Consider the following 9633-nt stretch of genomic DNA (forward strand, 5'->3'; position numbering starts at 1 on the left):
ACTGGCCTGCAAACCAAAGGGTTGTTGGTTCGATTCCTGGTCAGGGCCCATGCTTGGGTTTGGGCCAGGTCCCGAGTACGGGATGCAAGAGGCAACTACACATTGATGTTTCTCTCCTTGTCTTTTTCCCTCCCTTCCTCTCTCTCTAAAAATTAAATAATTTTTTAAAAAGTGGTTCAGATACTTCCTGTAACCCAAAGTTTCAGTAACTCAGAAAAGATTTATTTTTTATATTTTTGAGTTTTGAAAGTTCTTATATATTCAGAGTACAAGTCTTTAGCAGATATGTTTGCCAATATCGTTTCATACTCTATAGCTTGCTTTATCATTCTTGTAACAGTGTCTTTCAAACAGTGTAACACTTTTTTCTTTTCTTTTCCTTCTTATTGAATAAAAGATGACACTGGTTAAAAAATTATACAGATTTTGGGTGTACAAATCCACAACACACCATCTGTACACTGTACTGTGTGCTCACCACTCCAAGTCAAGTCTTTTTCCCACAGAACTTCTACCCTCTAAAGCCTCTTCAACCTCATACTATTCGCCCTCCCACTCCCACAACCACCACACTGATGTCCACATTCATGACTTCTTTCTCTTGTTTTGCTTTGACTCACTTCCTCTAACCCCTCCACCCAGGCCCCCAGTCCACCCTCTGACAACTGTCAGTATGCTCTCTATCTATGAGTCTGTAACTATTTTGCTTGTTAGTTCATTTTTATTAGATTCCACATATGAGTGAAATCATAGGTACTTGTCTTTGACTGATTTATTTCACTTAGCACAATGCTCTCTAGATCCATCTACGCTGTTGCAAAAGGTACATTTTCTTCTTTTTATAGCCAAATAGCATTCCATTGTGTAAATGTCCCACAGCTGGTTTATCCACTCATCTGCTGATGGACACTTGGCCTGCTTCCATATCTTGGCTACTGTAAATAACACTGCAATGAATAAGGGTGCATATATTGTTTCAAATTAGTGTGTTGGGTTTCTTTGGATAAATTCCCCAGAAGTAGAATTGCTGGGTCATTGGCAACTCCATTTTTACTTTTTTGAGGAAACTAGATACTGTTTTCCACAGTGGCTGCACCAGTCTGCATTCTGACCAACAAACAGTGCATAAGGGTTCCCTTTTCTCCACATCCTCGACAACATGTGCTTCTTTGTAGATTTGTTGATGATAGCCATTCTGACAGGTGTGTGATGGTATCTCATTGTGGTGGTCCTTTGCCAATTTTTTTATTTGGATTATTTGTTTTTTTTGGTGCTGAGTTTTATAAGTTCTTTATAAATTTTGGGTATTAACCCCTTATCAGATATACCAGTGAATATGTTCTCCTATTTGTGGATTGCCTTTTTATTTTTTTGATGGTTTCCTTTGCTGTGCAAAAATTTTTTGGAACAGTTTAAGATGGTAGGTGTTAGTTCTTCTTTAAAATGTTTGGTAAAACAGACTTTAGTCTGTTGGGAGTTTTTTAATTAGTGCTTCAATTTCACTAGTTATAAGCTGTCTATTCAGATTCTCTGATTCTTTCTGATTTAGTTTTTTTAAGATTGTATCTCTCTAGGAATGTATCCATTTCTTTCACATTGCCCAATTTCTTGGCATACAGTTGTTCATAATATTTTCTTACAATCCTTTGAATTTCTTTGGTGTCAGTTTTTACTTCTTTTTTATTTTTTATTTATTTTGGGTCCTCTCTTCTTCTTGATGAGCCTGGGTTATGGTTTGTCAATCCTTTTTATCAGTTCAAAGAATCAGCTCTTGGTTTCATTGATCTTTGTATTTTTAGACTCCGTTTCATTTATTTCTGCTCTAATCTTTATAATTTCATTTCTTCTACTGACTTTGGCCCATGTTTGTTATCCTTTTTCAAGTTCTTTTAAGTGTAAAATTATATTGTTTATTTGAGATTTTTCTTGTTTCTTGAGATAGGCATGTAATGCTATGAATTTCCCTCATAGGACTCTTTTCGGTGGGTACCAGATATTTGGAGTTGCTTTGTTCTCATTTTCATTTGGTTCAAGATATCTTTTGATTCCTTCCTTTATCCCATTGTTAATTCATTCATTTTAGTAACATATTATTTAGCCTCCATACCTTTATGTGTTTTCCATTTTTTTCCTGTGATTGATTTCTAGTTTTTATCATCATGGTCAGAGAAAATGTTTGATATAATTTCAATCTTCTTAAATCTATTGATGCTTGTTTTGTGTCCTAACATGTGGTCTTTCTTAGACATATTCCATGTGCACTTGAGAAGAAAGTACATTCTGCTGTTTTGGGATGAAATTTAAGGGCACCATCCTTGTTGATTTTCTCTCTGGTAGATCTATCCATTGATGTCAATAAGGTATTAAAATCCCCTACAATGACAGTATTATTGTCAATCTCTCTCTTTATGTCCATCAGGATTTATATAGTTAGGTATTCCTATGACGGGTTCATAAATGTTTACAAGGTTTCTATCCTCCTGTTTGATTTTTCCTTCATCATTATGTAGTGTCCTTCTTTGTCTCTTTAAAACAAATAGCCTTTGTTTTAAAGTCTATTTTGTCAGATATAAGTATTGCTACCCAAGCTGTTTTTCTATTTCCATTTGCATAAAATATCTTTTTCTATAACTTTACTTTTAGTTTGTGTGTATCTTTTATTCTGAGGTGGGTCTTTTGTAAAGAACATATATATAGGTCTTGTTTTCTTATTCATTCAGGTACCCCATGTCTTTTGACTAGAGCATTTAAGCCATTTACATTTAAAGTGAGTATTGATAGGTACATATTTATTGATGTTATTCTTTTAATTATGTTTTTCTGTTGTTTTCATCATCATCGTTTTTGTTACTATTGTTGCTGTTCTTCTTCTTCTTTTCCTCCTCCTTCTCCTCTTCATTTTCCCTCTTTTACTTTTTAAAGTAGGCCCTTTAACATTTCTTATAATACCTTCTTGGTGGTAACAGATGCCTTTAGCTTTTTCTTGTATACATATATATCACAACATATACACATAAAAATTATAGAAATTATTCTTATATGCAGGCTTTCTTTCTATTTAGAGAAAATTTACACAAGATTCTTATTCAGTACATCATGTAGAATTCTTATTTTGCTTGAAAGAGGGTTCATTGCATACAAACTAAAGACAATGAAGAAACAAGGCTCTCTTTACTCTGCTAAAATCAATGAGCAGCTCTTATTTTATAGCCTGATTGCATTTGTCCTTTCAGAAAAATAAAAGCAAGCCTGCTCACAAAGGGCAGCCAATTAAAGAAGAAATTATATTTTCCTAACCAAGAACAGTTTTTCCTTTTAGAAGTGCAAGTGCAAAAAATGAGGTTATAGTTTGTTTGAATTTGTAGGAATTACAATTTAAAGTCTCTAGAAACTTCCAGGTGCTAGATGAAATGTGTGATTTTTAAAACCACAGGACTGGGGGTGTGGGCTAGGATGGGAGTAAAAGACAAACTGTACTGGAACAACAATTTAAATAAATAAATAAATAGATAGATAGATAGATAAATAAATCCACAGGCCAAAGTTTCCACTGTGACCTTTAGCTATCCTTCCACTGCATAGATTTTCCAGTGCAATATTCTCTAGGGAGCTAACACCCAACTCTAACATCCTCAGAGGACCAAATATGCCTTTCAGATTCTATAAGGTATTTCCAAAGTCACTCCCAAGTTATATAGGTAGACCGACAAATCATATGGAAATGACTAAGAATATATTTATTAATTTCATGTGAAAATGTGTATTTAATTTCAAGAGAAAATTTACTCACCTAGTTAGTACCTACCCTACACCTATGTAGACAATGGAGGTGGACTCTTAAAACAAACAAAAAAACAAAGACATAAATACTACCATGTCTCAGCATGTAAAATTCATAGAATGTCAACTACACATAATTAGATACTTAATGAATGATTTAAAATGCAATAATGAAAAAGAATTCATTATTTCTTCCCACTCCAACTTGCTCCACCTCCCATATTCTCTATCTCAAGTAATTAAATCCTCATTCTTTTTCTCATTATCCCAAGCATATAAGCAGTTGTTACGTCCAATATATTGTAAGTTCTGACTACTTCTCAAATCTATTTCTTTCCAACCTTTCTGCCATTTTTAAAGTTTAAGCCACTACTCTGTGTTAGCTAAATTACCATAAATATCTTGTTTCTGAGAACCCTGCCTCTACTCATTCTGCATTCCTATCCATTCTCCACTCTACAGTTTACTTCCTATCATTCTTTAAGACACTCTGTATATCAGGACCGTCTATCCTGTTCTCTCTGTCAGCCTCCTCTCTTTAGCACACTCTGACTTATCATTCCAGACACAAAAGTAAGAAGGACCTATCTAAATCACAAATGTTAAAATGTCCCACCCCCACTACTGCTTAAAATCCTTCAAGAATTCCCTCCACCTTTTGGACAAGGTCTGAGTGGTCAAACTCCCAGTTACTTGTACAGGCTGAGTTTTCTCAACCTTTGCAGTCCAAATCCAAGTGCTCTGCCAACTCTGCCAATTCTGCTAGCTCTGCCAGTTGCAGAATGTTCTCTTTCCTTCATGAATATATTTTTTGGTGCTATTTTCTCTGCCTGAACCCTTAAAAATGACTTCCTCCACAAAGCCTTATCCTAAAATTGGTTGGGCGTCTATGACAGATTTTATTTTCTAAAGATGGTCCAACAATATCTTCCACAAAATATGCTTTTCTGCAATGCAACTTTGACAATCCTTTTAGTAAGAGATAGAATATATGTCCCCTTTTTAGAAATTAAGAGGACTTATGACTTGGTTGTAACCAATCCAATATGGCAGAGTTGTAATGGGGTGCAGTCAGGGCCCCACAAGAGGAATTTGTAATGGGGTGTCCAGGAATATGTTAAAAATATGTATAGATGTCCTCACCCCTACAACTCTGAACTGGGGAATAGGACATATGGAGCAGGGCCTTTGAAAGTTACTCTGCATATCAGCAATTTTGCAAATAACCACAAGAATGGTCATTTAACAGACCTATAACTTTTGACTGGTTTCATAGATATGTGAAGTTGCTGTGGCCATGCTTTGAGCCAGGGAGATGGGAGTGACTATGACCCAGGACATAACTGGGAGGCAGTTTCCCCTGTTTACAGCACCTACATGAGAGTTTGGAAATGGTTGGCTCCACAGCATGGAGCCATGCTTGCCTGAACATACTATGGCAGCCAAGAAAGGCTGAAAAAATACAGAGTGATGGCAGGTGTAGCTGATTGTGGGAGTAGTCAAAAATTGGGATGCAGAGGAAGATTCGTGCCAGGATTTAAACCCAGGGACAACAACCATGGGGGTGACGGGGGGGAACTACAAGGTTTTGGCAAGATATGGAACCATGCTTTTTTGGTAAAACCATGCAGTTTGGGGGCTCCCTTTGTCATGCAACTTAGGAAGCTGGAAAGCAAGATGTAGCAGCAATGCAGAGCTCTCTCTTAGACATTTGGAAGAATGAAGGAGTGACATTGCGGGAAGGAAAGAGGTGAAAGGACTCTTGCTGGTGGGCCATGAGCCAGTGCCATGTGGGTTTGGATTAAGAACTGGCGATCCCAGCGACACAGCCAATGGTGCCGGGAACTGCGAGAATCCTGCCAGCAGAGCATGGATTACTGGGAAGGACTGGGGTTACCAGAGCCACAGACTTCTATTTCTTTTCCTGAGATACCGTACCCCTGTGGGCAAAGGGGTAGGGAAAGACTGTATGTGTTTGTGGGTGTTTTAAGGGACTTTGGGATTTTAACAAAGACATTAAGTCATTACTCTAAGTCTGTATAACTTTTGAATAAATAGTTCCTTTCTTTTTCACCAAACTCTGGCATTAAGACCCATAATTTCCTAGTGGCAGACAAGGTGAACCTAGTACAGGGTGACCACGGAAGGGGAGGGGTCCATTCAGTAATAGTATCTTGTTCCTCACTGTGGATCCATTCTGTAAGAGTGAGACTAAATGACTTTTAAGGTCATGTCAGAAAAGAAATGCCACCATGCTTATTGAAAGACTTCTGCTTGGACACCTGAGTCTCCAGGTAAGAAGTCAAACTCTTCTGAGTTTTACTACAGTAAGCAATTCAAGCCACATAGAAGAGACATCCACATGTAGCCTTTGAGTCCTCCTAACCCAAGAACCAGACATATAAGTGAATGAGACTTCATATGATTCCCTCCCACAGACAATGGATCATCTTTACATCTTCCCAGCTGTAGCCATTGATATCACAGAGAAAAGACCAATTTTTGAATTCCTGACTCAAATAAAACTGTTGTTTCACACCACTACATTTGGAGTACTTTGTTAGTCAATAGTATTAACTGAAGTGTCCCTAACACTTGGTATTAACCCCTAACATGCCATGTCACATTTTACTGTCATTTCTAGGAAATCCACTGTACCTGTTTCAATAATTAATAAATTTTCTTAATAAATAAAGTTCCACACTAAACACTTGGACATCATCTTCAACATTTTTCTTTCTTAAATTACTAAATTTTTTGCATTCTGCTTCCTAAGTGTCTTTGAAATATATGCACTCCCCTTCTTGTCAGTCCTTAGTTGAGCTCATCATCATTTCTTGATGGGACTCTTGAAAGTCTTCTCTCTAGGCTCACTACCACAGTTCCTCCCGAATTACATCCTAAAGAAGAATAAAAGAGGACTCTGTCACTTTCCATTGCCAACTAGCAGGAAGAAAATTTTCCTCCCTGATACAACAGACCCATGCAAGTCTTTCCCTGTTCGGTATCCCTGAGTTCAATTCCTGCCTTCCATTCATGTACCCTAGCTCCAGGTACACTAACTGTATCACCTCCACCCCTGGTACAACTCTTACTGTTCCTCCTGCACAGCAGGACCTCTTTGAATTTCTGGTCCCTTCTCCTCTGTCTCAGGAATCTTTGAATCTGTTAATTCAATTAACTGCTCAATCATCTCAGACAAACTTAGTCACTCATAATCTATACCCTTAATAGTCTTCTGCACATCCCTTTATGTTTGTACTTTTCATAACTTGTCTAAACTTATCAGTTTATGTATTGGTCTCACAAGCACAGTATACTTCAAAATGAGAGAAATATAACTTAATAAAATTTCATCATCCAACATCTGTGCAGTGTGAGAGACATGATCAGCTTTCTTTTATAATAAATAAATAAATATTTTAATATTGAACTTATCATATAGCTTAAATATATATATATCCAAAGCTGATCCATATTTTGGAGGAAGAAATAAATGAGGATATATATGGAAAATTCACTAGTGAGCCTTCTATAAATACTATATTCTCCAGAGCAGTGATTTATTTTCATTAAGATGACCAACTCAGTTAATCATCTCACTCATTAAAATAGTATTTTGAAAATTCTATAGATGTGTTGAGTTTCACATATTTTGCATTTCCGTTTCAGGAAAAATAACAGACTTTTTTTTATTTTTGGTGTTGCCAGCACCAGCCTCCCTATTGGGAAGAATCCATTCCTTGCCTCTCCCAACTTCTGCTAGCTGCCAAGATTCCTTGGTTTGTGGAGGCGTCATTCCAATGTCTGCCTCCCCTGTCACATTGTGTTTCCTTCTGTCTATGTCAAATTTCCCTCTGGACAAACATAACAGATCTAATTGCTGAGCCTGTTGCCCTTATTATTAAGACTAAGCAACCTATGGAGAAATAAGACTTGCATTGATAAATGTTGGGATGCCTTTCCCTGGCCCACCAAGTTGGATTGTGGGCTTTTACTATTTTTAAGGGTAAAATGCGTAATATTAAAAACATGTGGTCAAATGGGGACAGAAAAAAAAAAACAGAAGTTAAGTGGTGAGAGGGTAGGGAGAAGGCACACTGCACTTGAAGCATTTTTGAGCTGAGTTGATTATGACTTTTTTCTTAAAGAATCATCCCAGAGTTAGTGTGTGGCCTTGAAAGACTGTGATTGAGGAGACAGGGTACTTGCTGGACTCAAGCACCAATGTCATGACCTTCTTGGGCTTCAAGGTCTCTCCTACCATATCTCTTGGTTCCTACATGAGGAAGTTGCCCCACAACATCCCAGGATACAAATTAGGTTCAGAGAACCACTGACCAGAGCTTTCCAGCAAGTGTCATATAGGGTTAATAGGTATACCTCAAACATGGATCTTCTCGGTTCTGGAAAAGGCTGGGGGAGGTTCGGAGCTGCTGAGCAGGATTTTTTTATCCCAATGGTACTGAGTATGGCCACAGTGAGCAACACAAGGGTCAGCACCACTATACCCAATCTGCTCAGCCCAGCCAAGAGCTGGCCAGTTGATGCCACTTGAACATCATATTCCGCAGTCTGCATAGAACACTGATGCTCATGTTGGACAAGTCTAACCTTCCAAAAAGTCTTAGGGGCTTATAAATTTTCATGTCATATGATTTCTCAGGATTATAACCTTCACAGTTACAAAGGGAGAATTATACCATGCCTGATTTTCCCAGACTCTATATAAGGCCTTATAAACACATGAAGCCCCAATTGCTACTCACTGGTCAGGCTCACCCCAGATCTCCAATAGGATGAAAATACCAGAAATCATAAGAAAATTACAATAATGGCATAACTGGTGTTTACTGAATGTTTACTGTATATCAGGTGGTATATTGAGTTCTTAACATGTATTAACATCCAATTACTAGCACACTATTTCAGTTGGTAGTATTAATATACTGTTTTACAGATCAGAAAACTGAGGCATAGAATTGTTAAGTTCCTTGGCCAAGCTTACTCAATTGTAAGAACTAAGATTTACACCAAAGCAAACTTATACTCTTAACCACATGCTGTACTTTCTTGGGATCCTCCAGTTAAATTAAAAATAGGGCTCAGTGGGAAGGGCCTCTCCATATTTAGGCCTCAGAGCAAGTTTTAAATCCATTGAGAGGACTACCATTATTGCCTCATCTAAAATATCCAATTCCGCCCCATGCCTGTCTCTTCCTGTCACATCTACCAGTTGAGCTCCTTCATTGTAGACATCAGTGCATGAAAATGTCTTATTTATCAGATCCCTTTCCCTCTCACAAGGATATAAGTTCTTTGAAGACAAGAACTACATTTGCTTGGTTTAGCTTTGTAACCAACAAGCTTAGAACAGAGGCAAGCACAGATTTTGTTGAAAGGAACATGGAAGGATGGGTGAACAAAAGGACCTATGGCATTAGAGTACAGCAACTGAATTTGATCTTTTTTCCATTACTTACTAGTTTCACTTTGGAAAGTAATTTGGGCTCTATGAGTACATTACTTGGTAGATTTGAGAAACAAAAAAGATACATAATTTTTAAAAGCATGTCTCAAACAGTGTTTTTCTCAAGACTAGTGTTTCTTACAACATCAGATGAAGGTAGAATAAATAAGAAATGCTAGGTTAACTGAAATTCAATATGGATCTTTATTAAACTATTTCCCTGAGACTCTTCTATAGATCAAATGTTTATTTCCTCCCTAAATTCAAAAGTTGAAAACTAACCCAGCAGACAGCCACTGCAGGGCTATCCTGCTGGACTGTGGGGGTGACACTGCCACCCCAGTGGGCCTGGAAAACAGAAGATTCAGCCCAAGTGATTATTC

This window comes from Phyllostomus discolor, chromosome 7 (assembly GCF_004126475.2).
Source record: "Phyllostomus discolor isolate MPI-MPIP mPhyDis1 chromosome 7, mPhyDis1.pri.v3, whole genome shotgun sequence".
Taxonomy (NCBI): domain Eukaryota; kingdom Metazoa; phylum Chordata; class Mammalia; order Chiroptera; family Phyllostomidae; genus Phyllostomus; species Phyllostomus discolor.